The sequence below is a fragment of the Lactuca serriola genome, chromosome 4 (genome assembly GCF_051521515.1).
Source record: "Lactuca serriola cultivar US96UC23 chromosome 4, Lser_US96UC23_V15, whole genome shotgun sequence".
NCBI lineage: Eukaryota > Viridiplantae > Streptophyta > Magnoliopsida > Asterales > Asteraceae > Lactuca > Lactuca serriola.
The window spans coordinates 206,406,321-206,426,052 of record NC_136411.1 but is presented as its reverse complement, the minus strand read 5'-3'; positions in this window follow the sequence as shown (position 1 = coordinate 206,426,052).

The following is a 19,732-nucleotide window of genomic DNA, read 5'->3' as shown; positions in this document are numbered from 1 at the left end:
ACATTTAATATCAATATATAAATATGAAATATTTTATAATGTAATACTTTACATAATAAAATGTAATCTTCTGAATATTTGCAAAAAAAATGAAATCTTTTGAAGTATTTATGAGAATTTATTACCAAATTAATAGGATGATTTTATTTCCTTATAAAACACATTATAATTTTATGGAATTTTATTTTAAGAAAATGAAAATTCCTAAAAAATGACAAGTGGAAAATAAAATTTCTAAAATTCTCACAAAATGACAAGTGTCAAAATGAAGGAGAATATGACATGTGACGAAAAAATCTTAATTTATTAAAGAGTACTAGGTGTGAGACCCATGTATTACACGAATTTATTAAAAATAAAAATTTAATATCAATATATAAATATGAAATATTTTATAATGTAATACTTTACATAACAGAATATAATCTTCTGAAAATTTGTAAAAAAATTAAATCGTTTGAAGTATTTATGAAATTTTTTTACCAAATTAATAAGATGATTTTATTTCTTTATAAAACCCATTACAATTTGATGGAATTTTATTTTAAGAAATGGATATTCCTAAAAAATGACAAATGGAAAATAAAATTTCCAAAATTCTCACAAAATGACAAGTGTCAAAATGAAGGAGGAGATGACATGTGGCAAAAAAACCTTCATTTATTAGAAAGGATATGTTCAAGGAATAATGATATTATAAGTCATAAATTAATTAGGAATTAATTTGGTGACTTAAAGAGATTAATTGAATAAAGGGGCCATAAACTCTCAAATGTGTGAAAGTTGTATTTTGAGCTGATAACCCTTATGGATATGGGTTGGACGATTTTAGGGATGTGGATCACCTAGAAATCATCCAAGGGCTTATCAAGAAGGGAATTAGATTGCTTTGAGGCTAAGTTATCCAATTACGGTTTTAAGGTGAAACCCTAGAAGCTCACAAGTATAAATAGACCCTTGGGGTTGTGGAATCCTTGTTATTGGAGTAACCCTAGAGCCGATTTCCCTCTCCCTCCTCTCTCTCAAATCATCTTCTTGCTAGTTGGTTTTTGTAAGTCATTAGAGGAGTGACAATTGTGACTCTAAGATCCAAGAAGAAGAAGGTTTCAAGCAAGTAACTCAAGGTATTATTCTAAATCTGTTTTCATATGTTTTGATTGTTAGATCTAGCCATGAAAGACTTGGATATACATTGCATGTTCAATTAGGGAAACCTAGATCCAAGCTATAGGATTGTATGTGTACATAGGGAAAGTTCTTATGTCCAAAACACATCAGTGGTATCAGAGCCATGATTGATTTCTATTGAATTGATGCATTGATTGATTGCTTGTTGCTTGAAAAATTCGATTTTGTGCTTCTTCCTGATGAACTCGGCGAGTTCCACTTTGGACTCGACGAGTAGCTCCAACTCGACGAGTCCATAGTGGGAACTCGGCGAGTTCGAGCGTCAGACAGAGGATAATTCGGGATTTTATTGTTGTTTTGTCTTGGATAGATACCTAAATCGTTTTATTATGTAAAAATCTGAATTTTAACCTAATTTAATGATTATCCTTGACATAAATAAAGATAATTTCAAATCTTTTAAATATTGATTATTTATGTGATAAATATGGGATATTTAATATTATTTGGTAATTATCTAATGACTAAAATTGGACTAGGTCAAATATAGATAATTGTGAAATTAATTGTTTAATTTGAATTATTTATTAATTGATCCTAATTGTTTAGAAAAGTCCAAATTTTATCCCGAAGTTATGAAATTTGAATTTTGTGATTAATAGTTTAATTTAGAAGAATTTAAATTTCAACCCCTAGAGTTTTATAAGTTTAAAATTCAACCCTATACTATTATATATTATTAAATGTTTAGTATATATATATATATATATATATATATATATATATATATATATATATATATATATATATATAAGTAAAATTAAATGCTAGTCTTACCGTTAGTAGGCCTCATTCACGAAGTCGGTCTATAAGGTAGGTATAAGGTTGCTGCCTATAAAATGGCGCTTAATGAGTGTACACTCACACCCACCGCTTGCTTGACCGGTGGAGGGTCGTTAGCCGAACAGGTAGGATAGGGCAACTCTTTCTCCTCATTAATAAGTATAATAAATATATAAAGTGACTATTTTTTTTTAAATACCCAATCCTAGTTACTTTAGGCAAAAAGTGAATTGATGCAATCCCTGTAAATTGCACTTTGCACCCTTGCTAAGAAGTTAGTGGAGTGTTTGTGGTTTACCGGTACACTAATTGGTTCTAAGCAAAGGTGGCAAAGGGTGATTCATTTTTTATCATAGTTCGATGGAGCGTGCCTGGTTTACCGGCACGTCGAATAGATGATTGTAACAATGAAGGCACCATGTAGATTTGCATGGTAATTCACACCCACTTTGTGATCCTCGCTATCCCAGTCACAAACGATAGGGGCATATCGAGATTTAAACATGCCATTGAAAGGTTCAATGAATCTCAAAGGAAAATCTAGGAATTCTCAATGCGTTTAAAACTTAAAGTTATATTTTTATGGTGATGAATTAGTGAATCGTCATTCACTTACCTCCAAATTATTTGCGTGTTGGATTACGGCATCCCTTTTCTAATATGTAAATAATGTTGTTGGGTCCTAGCCCTAATTTTTCATTTTGGGTGGTTAATTAGGGACTCAATTCTAATCAAACTTTGTTCTTTCTATTTGTAGATGTCGAACGCAAACAACGTTGCTGCTAACTCATTCACATTAATGAGTCTTTGCCAAAAAGTGACCTTCGATGGTACAAACTTTAGCGAAGGGATAAGATACATTCGCACCATTGCACGCTACGAGGACAAAGAGTATGTCCTCAACAAAAAGCTCGAGAAGGTCAACCCGAAAATCGCTACTCCCGAAGAGATGGCTGTCTTTGAGACACACGAACGTGATGCAACGAAGTTCCATTGCATCATGATAGCTACAATGAACCAAGAATTCCAAAATTCCTACGAGGACATGTATCCCTATGAAATGCATGAAGAGTTGATGGAGAGGTACCACCAAAGCACGAGGCAAGAACGCTACGAGATCATCACCAACATGATCAGCGCCAAGATGGGAAGTGGAGAATCATTAACCGTGCACTTGCAAAAGATGCAACGTGTCACACACCCAAACCAGAATGGCGGAAACATTCGGGGGTGGATGACTTCACGTAGTATCACAACCATTGAATATTGTAAAGAAAGTAACACAACCATCACATATATAATGAAAATGTTTGTTGCGTTATACATATTAGCAAAAGAATATTACAATGAGATGATAAATGTTCAATAACAAAACATCCTTAGTGTTCCCTTCGCCAAAAGCTGGTGGTTACCTGTATTACTGATTCCCTGAGAAATACAAGTGGTTTCGAAAGAGTGTCAACAATTAAGTTGGTGAGTTCATAAGTGTTTTGCATTGAAAAGTATGTCCTTTTTGATAGTAAATCGATGAACGAGGTTTTCAGAAAATCCAATATTTTCTATAAATGATTTGAAAAGTTTCCCGTGTTGGAGTGCGTTTTTGTTTTCCATACTTGAATAATAGTGATAAAATTTGTGTTAACAATAAGATGGAAAACTGAAATGCATATATGAATCTCGTAAACCAAACTTGTTTTTATACTTTTATGTGAATTTTATAACCATGCTATTGACACTGATGGCCTGTAACAACGTTCTTCAGGCGTTGGAACTGTTATGACATTTGTCACCCCAGGCCTGCCGGCCTAGCTGTAGCTAACAGCCTAGGTGTGGGATTGTCAATCCCGTATAGATCTATACACAAGTATCACGCTCCCCCTACAAGGGATTATGGTATATAATACAAGACTTAATAATGCATACTCGAACGTACATGAAGCTGTCTCACATTACTTGGTATAAACAGATTTACGATAATAAAGACTTTACTTCTTTTGAAAGCATTTCATTTGTCGAGATATATATGTAAAATGTATGAATCACTTGAATACTACACTCATTATAGTTTCCCAAAAGTATGTTCCCATTTGGTAATAACAACTTGGTGATATAATAGCCCTTTAAACATAAAGTTATTTTTGTATCAAAACCCTATAAGAACGATATTATAAAAATGATACTTTGATTTGTAATGTACTTGTATTCCCCCCCCTAAAACGTGAAAAGAATTGAAAATTAGGGGTATGAACTCACTCATTATGTTTGAAGAGAGAGGCTAGGGTTGAGCAGAACTTCGACCGCGGATGGTTGCGTCGTCGGGCTCTTCGGGGATCTCTGCAGCGTAAATCTTTCGTCGGGGCTCGAGTGTGGAAACCAAGGTAAGAAAATGGTCTCTGGAGCTGGGAGAATGGCTGAGAAATGGTGAAGGTGTGCCAAAACTCGAAGCTTATGCCTTCTATTTATAGGGCTGGAAACCCTCGTACGCGACGCGTACCTCCGAAGTACGCTGGGTGTACTCGGTTACGCGGGGCGTAATAATGCGTCATGGCTTACGACTCGGGTCTAGCTAAGCGTAGCTTGGGCGGGCCGATGGGACTCGACTCTGGGTCTAGTACGCGGGGCGTACTCCCAGAGTACGCGGGGCGTAATCTGGCCTGCCCTCTTCTAAATTCCGTAACTTTCGCGTACGAGCTCCGTTTTTCGTGTTCTTTATATCCACGCATAGGTGAGATTATGCTCTACAACTTTCATTTAGACTCCGTCGGCTAGTTTTGACTTTATTTTTAATGATATATTTTTAATAGGCCGGGCCTCCTAAAGTTCGTTAAAAATTCATAGGTTCTTTATTCGACGTTGGTTTTCATTTGTCTTTTTATTGTGTTATTACCACTGAGGAGATCTTCAACTTCCGTTTAGCTGGCGATAGCTAAATAACACTCGATCTTCAATCCGAGTTTTTAGCCTTCTACTACTGTTACAAAACTTTGAAAATCCATAACTTCTTCATACGAGGTCCAATTTGGGCGATCTTTTTATGTATGCTCACCTTTCAACGAGATCTACGACTTTTGTTTAGATAGTTAAGGCTAAAATGCATTTTATTGAGATTTTACTTTTTACGTCAAATAATGTTTTAACGTCGTGTCGTAAATATATGAGTGGTTATAATTTCTTCAATATAACTCGGTTTTGAGCGTTCTTTATGTTTTTGGAAACCTTGGCATGATATCTAATATTCGATGCAGCCCAACCTTGATACTTGAACGCTTTATTTTCGAGGTTAATTTCGTTATACTTAGCTTTCGAGTGTTACAATGCTTTTGGAAAATATAGGGTTGTCACATCATCCCCCTGTTAAGGGAATTTCGTCCCGAAATTTAATCTAAGATAGTGTTTACAGTTTTAGGAAAAAGATGTGGGTACTTTTGTTTCATCTGATCCTCGCGTTCCCAGGTGTATTCAGGTCCTCGCTTGGCATTCCAGCGAACCTTTACAATGGGTATTCGGCTTTGTTTAGTCCTTTTGATTTCCCGATCCATGATCTCTACTGGTTCCTCCACAAACTGGAGGTTTTCATTTATTGCAATTTCGTCTAAAGGGACGACAAGGGTCTCGTCGGATAAGCACTTCTTCAGATTCGATACGTGAAAGGTAGGGTGTACGTTGTGGAGTTCCTGAGGTAGTCTAAGTTTGTAGGCCACTGGACCGATCCTGGCAAGGATCTCGAATGGTCCGATGTATCTAGGGTTCAGTTTTCCACGTTTTCCGAAGCGTATTAAACCTTTCCAAGGTGAGACTTTGAGTAGGACATGGTCTCCAACTTGGAATTCCAAGGGTTTGCGTCTCTTATCTGTGTAACTCTTTTGTCTATCCCTTGATGCTTTTAGACGTTCTCGGATTTGAACAATCTTCTCCGTAGTCTCCCTTATGATTTCTGGTCCAGGTAGCGTGTTGTTAGTTGCTTGTCCTTTTGCTAGTTGTGTGTCCCCCACTTCGGTCCAGCACAAAGGTGACCTGCATTTGCGGCCATAGAGGGCTTCGAACGGGGCAGCTTTGATACTGGTGTGGTAGCTATTGTTGTACGAGAACTCGACCAATGGTAGATGTGTGTCCCATGCTTTTCCAAAATCGATTACGCAAGCTCTCAGCATGTCTTCTAGGGTTTGTATAGTTCTCTCGCTCTGGCCGTCGGTTTGTGGGTGATAAGCGGTACTCATGTCTAGTCTTGTCCCCAAAGCTCTTTGTAGTGACTGCCAGAACCTTGAGGTGAATCTACTATCTCGGTCCGAGATAATGGATATGGGCACACCATGTAGTCGTACAATTTCTCTAAGGTATGTCCTTGTTAACTTCTCCAATTTATCCGTCTCTTTGATCGGTAGTAAATGCGCTGACTTAGTTAACCTGTCGACAACTACCCAAATGGTGTCGAGCCCGCTTGTTGTCTTGGGTAATTTTGTTATGAAATTCATGGTTATCCGCTCCCACTTCCATTCGGGTATTTCTGGTTGTTGTAATAAACTCGAGGGCTTCTGATATTCCACCTTGACTTTGGCACATGTCAGGAATTTGCTCACGTAGGTAGCAATTTCGGCTGTCATGTTTTGCCACCAGTACAACTTCTTGAGATCGAGATACATCTTATCGGAGCCGGGATGTATGGAGTATCGTGTTTTATGGGCTTCGTCCATAACGATTTCTCTGAATCCACCAAACTTTGGTATCCAAATTCGATCCATGAAATAACGAATTCCGTTGTTCTTGGTCTCAAGGTTCTTATCCATTCCCCTTAGGGCTTCTCCTGTCACGTTTTCAGATTTCAAGGCTTCTATTTGGGCTTCCTTGATTTGCGTGGACAGGTGTGAATGGATCATCATAGTTAGGGACTTCACCCGGCGACCTGAGTACTCCTTCCGACTGAGTGCATCAGCCACTACATTAGCCTTTCCAGGGTGATATCGAATTTCGCACTCGTAATCACTTAGTAGTTCTACCCATCGTCTTTGTCTCATGTTGAGTTCCTTTTGATTGAGGATATGTTGGAGGCTTTTATGATCAGTGAAGATGGTACATTTTGTGCCGTAGAGATAGTGTCTCCATATCTTCAGAGCGAAGACGACTGCTCCTAGCTCAAGATCATGCATTGTGTAGTTTACTTCGTGCGTCTTTAGTTGCCTTGAGGCGTAGGCGATGACCTTCCCTCTTTGCATTAAGACACACCCAAGTCCTTGGTTTGATGCATCACAATAGACCATGAAGTCCTCCGTTCCCTCTGGCAAGGTTAGGATGGGCGCACTACATAAGGCTCGCTTTAGTGTCTGAAATGCGCTGTCTTGTTTTTCTCCCCAGTCGAAGGTCACATTCTTCTGGGTTAGGGTGGTAAGTGGTTTGGCAATCTTTGAAAAGTTCGGTATGAATCTTCGGTAATACCCAGCGAGTCCCAAAAATTGTCGGATTTCTGTAGGGGTTCTTGGAGTAGTCTAATTATCTATTGCCTTTATCTTGGAAGGGTCCACGTGTATTCCTTCTTTGCTTACAACATGTCCTAGGAAATTCACTTCCCGAATCCAAAATTCGCATTTGGAAGATTTTGCGTAAAGTTTCTCTGCCCTTAATGTTTCCAGTACTTGGCGGAGATGTTTGTTGTGTTCTTCCTGGCTTCTTGAATAGATGAGTATATCATCTATGAAGACGATCACGAATTTATCCAGGAAGGGATGACATACTCGGTTCATCAAGACCATGAACACTGCTGGAGCATTCGTCAATCCGAAGGGCATTACTACAAATTCATAGTGACCATAACATGTTCGGAAAGCCGTTTTGGGGATGTCTCCCTCCAGTACTCGCAGTTGGTGATAACCAGATCTTAGATCGATCTTTGAGAAGTAGCTTGCTCCCTGCAGTTGGTCGAATAGATCGTCTATGCGCGGTAAGGGATATCGGTTCTTGATCGTCAGTTTGTTTAATTCCCGATAATCGATGCACATGCGAAAGGATCTGTCCTTCTTTTTCACGAATAGGACTGGCGCTCCCCTTGGTGAGAAGCTCGGTCTGATGAATCCCTTGCTCAGCAGCTCGTTTAATTGACTGGATAGTTCCTGCATCTCGGCTGGGGCTAAACGGTAAGGTGACTTTGCTACAGGGGTAGCTCCGGGGATTAAGTCGATTATGAATTCGATTTGACGTTCCGGTGGGATTCCTGGGAGGTCTTCTGGGAAGATGTCTGGGAAATTGCAGACTTCCGGAATGTCTTTAATGTTTTTCGATTCTTGTTTCTTGTCTACTACGTGGGCTAGAAAGGCATGATATTCCTTACGAAGATATTTTTGTGCTTTAATACAGGAAATGATTTGCAAATTTGAACTAGGTTTGTCGCCATAAATGACAAGACTTTCGTTGCTTGGCAGATTTAGGCGAACGACTCTTTCATGGCAAAGGATATCGGCATGGTGAAGGCTCAACCAGTCCATACCGATGATGACATCGAAACTTCTTATGGAAATGGGCATAAGATCGACTTGAAACAAACGCTCGTTTAAATTTAGTGTGCACCCTACGTACAAATCGTTTGCGTGTTCTGTTTTACCGTTTGCCATTTCTACAGTGAATATTTTATTGAGTGGTTGGGGTTTTTGATTAAGTAGGTGTTTGAATTTATGACTCACAAAACTTCTCTCCGCACCGCAGTCAAAAAGTATGCATGCATAAGTGTTGTTGAGTAGGAACGTACCCGTAACCACCGTCGGGTCTGCTATTGCTTCATTTTCTCCTACTGCCAGCACTCTCCGTACACCGCCAATATTCCTTTCCTTGGGACAATCCCTTCTGAAGTGTCCAGTCTCTCCGCACCCATAACACGCCCGGCTTACTCCAGTGCCAGAAACTTGAGTGATTGGTCGTGCCGGTGCTTTACAGAAACGGGCTGTGTGCCCTTTGCTGTCACAGTTCTTGCAGGGCATCTCGCGACAAATACCATGGTGATGGTAGTTGCACTTGTTGCACTTGGGCAGATTCCCCGCATATGGTTTTGTTGGTGAAGAGGTAGCAGGAGTTGTGGTGGGGGTAGTAGCAGCGTGAACCGCAACCATTTGCTTCTTTGAAGGTTCTTGCGAAGTTTGCGCCTTCCTTTTGTTCCAAAATTTCTTCTTGTTGTTGTTGTTGGCATTGATTTCATTGTTGCTGTTCCCTTTGGTTGGTTCATCCATAAAAGTCGCGACTCCTTGACAGACACCATGATCAACAAGAGATTGCGCTAGTTCCTTGGCGCTGGCGAAAGTCAAGGGTCTGGAAGCTAGCACACTTCCTCGAAGTTGGGGTGATAGTCCCCAGATGTATCTCTCGACCTTTTGGCTCTCCAGGGTTAGCATTCCTGGGCAAAGTGTTATTAAGTCACTGAACCTGTTGGTGTAACCAGCTATGTCCGATCCTACCATCGAGAGGTTCCACAGTTCTTGTTCAAGCTTCTGAATCTCGCCTCTTGGGCAGTATTCTCGAAGGAGCATTCTTTTCAGGTTTTCCCAACCCATGGAGTTTGCCACCACCAGGGTTAGTGTCTGGACGTGGCCGTTCCACCATGTCAGGGCGCGTTCAGAGAAAGTAAAAGCGGCGAACTTTACTTTGCTTTCTTCAGGACATGCACAGATTTCGAATACAGCTTCCGTTTTCTCTATCCATTGAGATAGAGCCAATACTCCCCCAATCCCGTAAAAGGGAATAGGTTTTCCGTTGGTGAAGTCTTTGTAAGTGCATACTCCTGAACGGCTTTGACCTTGGCCATTTGTAAAACTATTTGTTCCTCCCCCCGATCCGTTGTTGCTCATTTGTGCCATTGCTGCAGTTACAGCAGCGGTTACAGCAGTCTGGAACATAACGGTGTCCATAATTGGAGGAGGTGGTGGAGGTGGTGTTGAAGTTGAGTTTCTGCGTGTTGATCTACGAGGAGGCATGTTCTGGTAGAGAAAAATAAGAATGAATACTATAAGTTTCTAATGTTTTGACAATCGTGTGTTAGTTGTATCTTGTAATTTGTTTTGACTTTAGTTTATGGTTTCAAGGTAGGCATAGAAATTTAAGACTCGTAATTTTTGAGAGGTATATAATAAGAAATACTTCATATTCATACATATAGGTCACACCTGAGGTGTGTTACATTACATATCTTGTTCGGGAAAATTGTTGACCCTCCTAGAGATCTCCGATTGCAGATACAAAAGGGAATTAAGGGAAAAACTTTTATCCGAAATCCTAATCTATAACAAAATTGTTGGGCATCGAACAAGCTCTACTTGCGGCGTTTGGAGCTAGACTCGGCATCCGACCGTTTGACTCCCATTAGTCGCCTCTCGAGATCTGCTTGTTGTTCCTTTATTTCTCTTATTTCTGCCAGAGCCGTTATCATTTGGTTTTGAAGTGTTCCCGTGTAGATTTGGGTATTCTCGTGTAGTCCTTCCAGGCGGCGGATGTCAGCGGCGTTACCTTGGGTAGCAGCATTGATTTCGCGAACTTTGGCTGCTTGTTGGTCCGCCTGGTAGTTCTGGTTAGCTATAGCGTTCACGACGACAGGAAGTACTCGATCAGCTGAGCCTCCCCCACTGACGTTGTAAAAATCCCGACACATGCCGAATGGAGGGTGTACACCTTGCTGGCGGCTCCAGTAGTAGAGGTGGCTTCCCCAGATGGGGATGGGTCCCGGTTGATATGGTCTGATTACGGGAGGATGAGGGATGGGAGGGTCGTACACTTCTGGCTCGGAGTCTGTCCCGCTAGAAATCTACACGATCTCTTCGTCGACTTCGAACTCCTCTCCGACTTCGACTTCGAATTCTTCCTCGACCTCTTCTTCGATTTCCTCCGGGTCTTCTTCTATCCAACCGTCGTTGCCTTGGTTTGGGTAGTAGGGATCTCCTGGTAAATGGAATCCGGCCATTTGTCTGTACTAGGGTAGATGTATGAGAACGTTATAAGAAAAGAAATTTCCATCTAGCGACTTATTATTTTTAACTATAATTCTATACTATTTCAACTTGGCGAAACTAAAAGAATTTTGTATTTGGGTAAGTTTTCGGCTTGTTGTCCACTACGACCATTCCTCGACGTACGTTGGTCAAATCCAGGATAAATATAGTTGATCAGGCTATATTTATTCTCGACCTGATTACATACCCCGGGGCTCAATCGTAGTGTCGTAACTTGCCTTAATACTTTTTAGTAAAACTTGTTATGATACGAGATTAATGCATGCTTGTAAAAATGTATATTTTTAAAAGAATGTATTTTGTTTATGAAAATGTTTCATCAGAGGGTTTTTGGTCCCCTTTGCATTTATAGTTTGTATATCGTATGTGGTTCGATATACTTAGTTCACTATAAACAATGCTCTGATACCAATCTGTCACACCCCCAAACCAGAATGGTGGAAACATTCGGGGGTGGATGACTTCACGTAGTATCACAACCATCGAATATTGTAAAGAAAGTAACACAACCATCACATATATAATGAAAACGTTTGTTGCGTTATACATATTAGCAAAAGAATATTACAATGAGATGATAAATGTTCAATAACAAAACACCCTTAGTGTTCCCTTCGCCAAAAGCTGGTGGTTACCTGTATTACTGATTCCCTGAAAAATACAAGTGGTTTCGAAATAGTGTCAACAATTAAGTTGGTGAGTTCATAAGTGTTTTGCATTGAAAAGTATGTCCTTTTTGATAGTAAATCGATGAACGAGGTTTTCAGAAAATCCAATATTTTCTATAAATGATTTGAAAAGTTTCCCGTGTTGGAGTGCGTTTGTGTTTTCCATACTTGAATAATAGTGATAAAATTTGTGTTACCAATAAGATGGAAAACTGAAATGCATATATGAATCTCGTAAATCAAACTTGTTTTTATACTTTTATGTGAGTTTTATAACCATGCTATTGACACCGATGGCCTGTAACAACGTTCTTCAGGCGTTGAATTGTTATGACATTTGTCACCCCAGGCCTGCCGGCCTAGCTGTAGCTAACAGCTTAGGTGTGGGATTGTCAATCCTGTATAGATCTATACACAAGTATCACGCTCCCCCTACAAGGGATTATGGTATATAATACAGGACTTAATAATGCATACTCGAACGTACGTGAAGCTGTCTCACATTACTTGGTATAAACAGATTTACGATAATAATGACTTTACTTCTTTTGAAAGCATTTCATTTGTCGAGATATATATGTAAAATGTATGAATCACTTGAATACTACACTCATTATAGTTTCCCAAAAGTATGTTCCCATTTGGTAATAACAACTTGGTGATATAATAGCCCTTTAAACATAAAGTTATTTTTTTTTCAAAACCCTATAAGAACGATATTATAAAAATGATACTTTGATTTGTAATGTACTTGTATTCCCCACCCCCCCTAAAACGTGAAAAGAATTGAAAATTAGGGGTATGAACTCACTCGTTAAGTTTGAAGAGAGAGGCTAGGGTTGAGCAGAACTTCGACCGCGGATGGTTGCGTCGTCGGGCTCTTCGGGGATCTCTGCAGCGTAAATCTTTCGTCGGGGCTCGAGTGCAGAAACCAAGTTAAGAAAATGGTCTCTGGAGCTGGGAGAATGGATGAGAAATGGTTAAGGTGTGCCAAAACTCTAAGCTTATGCCTTCTATTTATAGGGCTGGAAACCCTCGTACGCGGCGCGTACCTCCGAAGTACGCGGGGCATACTCGGTTACGCGGGGCGTAATAATGCGTCATGGCTTACGACTCGGGTCTAGCTAAGCGTAGCTTGGGCGGGCTGATGGGACTCGACTCTAGGTCTAGTACGCGGGGCATACTCCCAGAGTACGTGGGGTGTAATCTGGCCTACCCTCTTCTAAATTCCGTAACTTTCGCGTACGAGCTCCGTTTTTCGTGTTCTTTATATCCACGCGTAGGTGAGATTATGCTCTACAACTTTCATTTAGACTTCGTCGGCTAGTTTTGAATTTATTTTTAATGATATATTTTTAATAGGCCGGGCCTCCTAAAGTTCGTTAAAAATTCATAGGTTCTTTATTCGACGTCGGTTTTCGTTTGTCTTTTTATTGTTTTATTACCACTGAGGAGATCTTCAACTTCCATTTAGGTGGCGATAGCTAAATAACACTCGATCTTCAATCCGAGTTTTTAGCCCTCTACTACTGTTACGAAACTTTGAAAATCCGTAACTTCTTCATACGAGGTCCAATTTGGGCGATCTTTTTATGTATGCTCACCTTTCAACGAGATCTACGACTTTTGTTTAGATACTTAAGGCTAAAATGCATTTTATTGAGATTTTACTTTTTACGTCAAATAATGTTTTAACGTCGTGTCGTAAATATATGAGTGGTTATAATTTCTTCAATATAACTCGGTTTTGAGCGTTCTTTATGTTTTTGGAAACCTTGGCATGATATCTAATATTCGATGCAGCCCAACCTTGATACTTGAACGCTTTATTTTCGAGGTTAATTTCGTTATACTTAGCTTTCGAGTGTTACAATGCTTTTGGAAAATATAGGGTTGTCACACAACGATATGTTGATCGTCTTCGCAAGTTAAATGTTAACTTTGGGGAAGATTTGGCTATTGACATTGTTCTTCACTCCTTGCCTTCATGCTACAATCAATTTAGGATGACCTACCACATGAACAAGGAAGAGGTCACCCTAAGCAAACTACAAGGACTCCTTAGCACTGCTGAGAGAAACCTAAAGGACAAGTCTGTTGCACCAACTCCCGCACCAACCGCTGCTCCTGTTTTGGCTATAAGGCAGGGAAGGGGCAAGAAGAGGAAGGCTCCGTCAAAGAGTCACCGCAAGGGAAAGTCCCAAGATGGTTCCTCTTCTAGTGGGACCAAGGTTGATCCCGCTAAGCCCAATCCTAACCCGAAGGAGGCAGAGTGCCATCATTGCCATAAAATAGGGCATTGGAAGATAAGTTGCCCGAAATATCTACAAGTCATCAAGGATGGAAAGATCAAGCCGTCTTTTGCAGGTATATACACAATAATATCTAATAATTCACCTCATACTATTTCTTGGGTTCTTGATACAGGATGTGGTTACCATATTTGTTCTGATTTGCAGGGACTAAGAAGAGATAGAGATGTGGAGTAAGGAAGAATAAATCTAATCATGGGAAACAGAAGATCCTCGCCTGTCACCAAGATTGGAGTGTATTCTTTAGTGCTTAGTAATGGATTAGGTTTAGATTTAAATAATTGTTGCTACTCGCCAGATATGGCAAGAAACATCATTTCATTTCATGGTTTGTTTAGACAAGGATTTAGATATTCGTTTAATAATATGAATGGTTCTATTTATGCTTATCTAAATGGTGTTTTATACTTTGAAGCAATGCCTTGTAATGGAATTTATGAAACTGTTATGGTTGTAGATAACCTAGGAAATGAAGTGTTATGTATAGATTCTCCCAATAGTATGGATAAACCATCTTTGTGGCATTGTCGTCTTGGACATGTCAACAAGAAGCGGATAGCCCAACTCCAAAAGGATGGAGTGTTGGAGTCATTCGACCTTAGGGAAGATGACACGTGTGAATCTTGTTTACTTAGAAAGATGACCAAGTCATCCTTTACTGGCACTTGTGAAAGGGGTGAGGGTTTATTGGATCTCATACATACCGATGTATGTGGGCCCTTCAGATCCACCACAAAGGATGGAAACCGCTTCTACGTGACTTTTACCGATGATTATAGTAGATATGGCTATATTTACTTAATCAAGCACCAGTCTGAAACTTTTGAAAAGTTCAAGGAGTTCAAGAATGAAGTGGAGAATCAATTGGGCACGAAGATCAAGATGCTTCGATCCGATCGAGGAGGAGAGTACCTAAATCCTGAATTCCACGACTATCTCAAGGAATGTAGAATAGTTTCGCAATTGACGCCACCTAGGACACCACAATTAAATGGTGTGGCAGAAAGGATCAATCGAACCTTGTTAGACATGGTTCGTTCAATGATGAGTCATGCTTCAATACCTATCTCATTTTGGGGGTATGCCTTAGAGACTGCCGCCCATATCCTTAACCGAGTCCATACAAAGAAGGTTGCCAAAACACCTCACGAGATGTGGAAAAGGAAAGCTCCCTTGTTGGCACATATCAAGGTTTGAGGATGTGAAGTTTTCGTAAGACGAGAAACTCACGACAAGCTCGAACCTCGTAGCAAGCGATGTATTTTCATCGGCTACCCGCATAAATCCTTTGGATATCTCTTCTATAGACTGAGTGACAATGTTGTCTTCATTACGAGGAGAGGGTTTTTCCGAGAGAGAGAGAGAGAGACCTCATAAGCCAAGGAGACAGTGGGAGGTAGATCGATCTTGAAGAGATTCAAGATTCGAGTTATGAAGGAACCTCTACCGCTAGCGCTCAACCCGAGGAGGAAACTCCGGTTGAACCGATTCACGAGTCATTACCTCTTAGACGTTCCGAAAGAGTTAGAGTTCAACCCCAGTTTTATGGTTTTCATATTACTACTAAAGGGGACACGTATATTAGTGATGGTGCACTAATAAATCTAGATGAACCTAATTGCTATAAAGAAGCCATGGCAGGCCCGGAGTCTGCAAAATGGAAAGAGGCAATGGACAGCGAGATTCAGTCCATGTATGACAACCAAGTTTGTAATTTGGTTGACAATGTGCCCGGACGTAAGACCGTTGGGTGCAAATGGATCTTCAAGAAGAAGACCGACGTGGATGGGAATGTGCACACGTATAAAGCGCGATTGGTGGCATCCGAATAGAGTGTGCAAGCTTGAAAAGTCCATTTATGGACTTACGCAAGCATCTCGCAGATGGAATCATTGCTTTGATGAGAAAGTCAAAGAGTTTGGATTTGTACGAAGCGAAGATGAATCATGTGTATATGTCAAAGCCAGTGGGAGCATAGTTAGCTTTCTCGTTTTGTATGTTGATGACATACTGCTCATGGGAAACGACATCCCGACTTTGCAGGAAGTTAAGTCTTGGCTTGGGAAGTCTTTCGCTATGAAGGACCTCGGAGAGGCTTCCTATTTTTGGGAATAAGGATTGTGAGAGAAAGAAGTAAGAGACTAATAGGACTTAGTCAGAATACTTACTTAGATAAGGTACTAAAACATTTTAGTATGGAGAACTCAAAGAAGGGAGAACTACCGATACAAAGTAATACCAAGTTGAGTAAGACTCAAAGTCCGAGTACCGAAGCCGAGATAGCTAAGATGAGTCGAGTACCTTACGCTTCCGCAGTTCGCTCGATCATGTATGTTATGACTTGTAGTCGACCTGATGTGGCCTTTGCTTTGAGCATGGTCAGTAGATATTAAGGGAATCCTGGAAGAGCGCATTCGATTGCGGTGAAGAACATCCTTAAGTACCTTCGGAGGACCAAGGAATGGTTTCTAGTTCTCGGAGGGAGCGATGACTTGAAGGTGCGAGGGTATAGTGATTCCAGTTTCCAGACCGACAGGGAAAACTACCGTTCGCAATCGGGATGGGTCTTTACCCTTAATGGAGGAGCGGTAACTTGGAAAAGTTCCAAACAGGAAACTGTAGCTAATTCAATGTGTGAATCATAGTACATTTCGGCGAGTGAAGCGTCAAAGGAGGCAATATGGTTGAGGAACTTCATTGGTGATCTTGCAGTTGTGCCTGCTATAAAGGAACCCATGGAAATTTTCTGTGATAATGAAGGAGCGGTTGCCTTGACCAAGGAACCGAGGGATCATCGTAGATCTCGGCATATCGACAGAAAATATCACTTTATTAGACATCAAGTAGAAGAAGGACACCTCTTGGTTAAGAGGATATCATCAGAAGATAACCCAGTAGATCCGCTTACGAAGGGATTGAGCAGGGTTATGCACGTGCAACATGCTAGGAGTATTGGGCTGAAGGATGATATTAGTTTAGATTAGATAGTTTTAGAAACATGTAATAGATAAATGTAATTGACATTTGATGATTAAATAAAGGAGTATTATTTATAAGTAAAGTTACTGTCTTGTGTGAATTGTTTAGCTATTGTTTCACTTTGCATGTTTTGACTTCCAGAATAATTGAGTTTATTAAGAATAATCGAATTATTCAAACTGTCCACAATCGTTCATATGTTGGAAGTAGGTATGAATGAAGATTGTCATGAATTGGTGTGTAGATTGTCTAGATAGTATTAGACATAGCAAAGGTTTGCTGCAACGTTCATGAGTGCTTATGAACAAGATTTGAGCATTGGAATAAACCCGCGCTTACTGGAATCACATTGGAGTGATCGCAAGACGATAATATCATATGATCTTAAAACCTAGATATATGGTTTATTATTTACTAATTGGTTGTACATTGATAATGCGAAACCGCATCAGTAAATTGATGTCATAAAACGCATTGTTGTGTATAATTGATTGGTCGATAAGTAAATGCATATAAGTCAAAGTTTATCTGTTACTTTTATCCTAAGAAGGTAAAAGTGATATCACGACCGCTCGATGATTTGATTTGACATATGTGTCGGGCCCGGTCAGGACTGAATTGATGTGTTCAATTAAGTTCTATGTCAAATAAATCTGAGATCGAGAAAATTAGTTGCTGGACAATAAGTATGACGATTGTCTGCACGATATCAAAACAGAGGACTGTACGATCCCTTATCTAAAGGACAGTTTACTGATAAGATCAGAGTTGACAGTGTCTTCGAGAGCTCCGATTGCTAATCGGATTGTGTTTGCATATATAGTTACTAGACTTATCCAAGTGGGAGACTGTTGGATTAGTGTCTAAGGTTGTAACTATAATTGGTAAGTACTTGACCCGATTGTGCATGGTCCTTTTGGGTTGCCTTCACCATAGCAACTTGACAGGGTGATTTATATAGAGAGAAGAGATATTATTATTATTAATGTATTATAAGAATAATATGTTAAAGGAATAATGATATTATAAGTCATAAATTAATTAGGAATTAATTTGGTGACTTAAAGAGATTAATTGAATAAAGGGGCATAAACTGTCAAATGTGTGAAAGTTGTATTTTGAGCTGACAACCCTTATGGATATGGGTTGGACGATTTTAGGGATGTGCATCACCTAGAAATCATCCAAGGGCTTATCAAGAGGGGAATTGGATTGCTTTGACGCTATGTTATCCAATTAGGGTTTTAAGGTGAAACCGTAGAAGCTCACAAGTATAAATAGACCCTTGGGGTTGTGGAAATCGGCATCCTTGTTATCGGAGTAACCCTAGAGCCTATTTCCCTCTCCTTCCTCTCTCTCTCAAATCATCTTCTTGCTAGTTGGTGTTTGTTAGCCATTAGAGGAGTGACAATTGTGACTCTAAGCTCCAAGAAGAAGGTTTCAAGCAAGTAACTCAAGGTATTATTCTAGATCTGTTTTCATATGTTTTGATAGTTAGATCTAGCCATGAAAAGTCTTGGATATACATTGCATGTTCAATTAGAGAAACCTAGATCCAAGCTATAGTGTTGTATGTGCACATAGGGAAAGTTCTTATGTCCAAAACCCATCACATACAAACCTAAATGCTTTGGATCTATGTTTTCTCTAATTACACATGCAATATTGTTTCCTAAGAATTAAGCCTACAACTAGCATACAATTGACATAAACAATATTGTATACTAGTTAGGAGTTTACCTCTTTATGTAGCTTGTAGAACTTGTAGTATTTGGCCATTAAGAACTTAGCACCGCAAGTGTGATGCCTCAAACGGTTCACAGCATACCTAGGACAAAGGAGAACTTGAAAGATATGTTGCTAGCTCCAAAATCGGCTCTAATGAACTCCATGAACTATAGTGTATGATTTTGGCTGCTAAGGGAGTCCTTTTATACTATGGCAAAGTCTAGGATTACATCTATGAAAACCCTAATGCCCATGACCTTTCATATTACTTAGGCTCCATGAGTTAAACCTCCATCGAATATCCATGGACTACCATATTAGTTTAGCCCATCCTAAATAACAATTAACCCACACTATAAGAATCATTGATTAACTAAATAAATCCTCGTATATTTAATTAGTCTCTTTTGATCACATAATTAATTCGAAATTAATTCTTGATCAATACTAATTAAATAATATGGTTTCATATTAATACATTCGAACTTATAATATATTAATAAATCATAAGTAACCTCTTACTCAAGTATCCATCCTATCAAATTGTCTTGGTGATATGCAACCCGAAATGGACCACACTACTCTCGGGTTAAGTACATACCGATTATAGTTATGGGGTTAGACACCTAATCCAACATAAGAACCATATGAAAAAGTATTTAGAAGAGTTAAACACTTCGATTAAGCCCGGGAAGTTGTGTAATCATATATGGGATAAATATAGCCTGATCAACTATATTTATATGAGATATGACCAACATGTGTTTAGGAATGCTCACGATGGGTAACGAATCTAAAACTTACAAACCCCATATACCAAGAAACATTAGAACCAAAAAATAAAGTTAAAATACTATAGGAGTATTTTAGGATATTACATGATCATACATTTAAGCCCTTTATATCTTTCTCATATCTCTAATTCTTGCACAGACATCATGGCAGGATTTCACATGCCTAGAGACCCCTATTTCCCTAACCACGGAAATAGTGGGTGGATTGAAGAGGATACCGAGGAGGGTCCTGAGAAACTAATCGAAGAAGAACCCGAAGAGGATCCTAAAGAGGATCTACTAGAGCAGGAAGAAGAAGATGA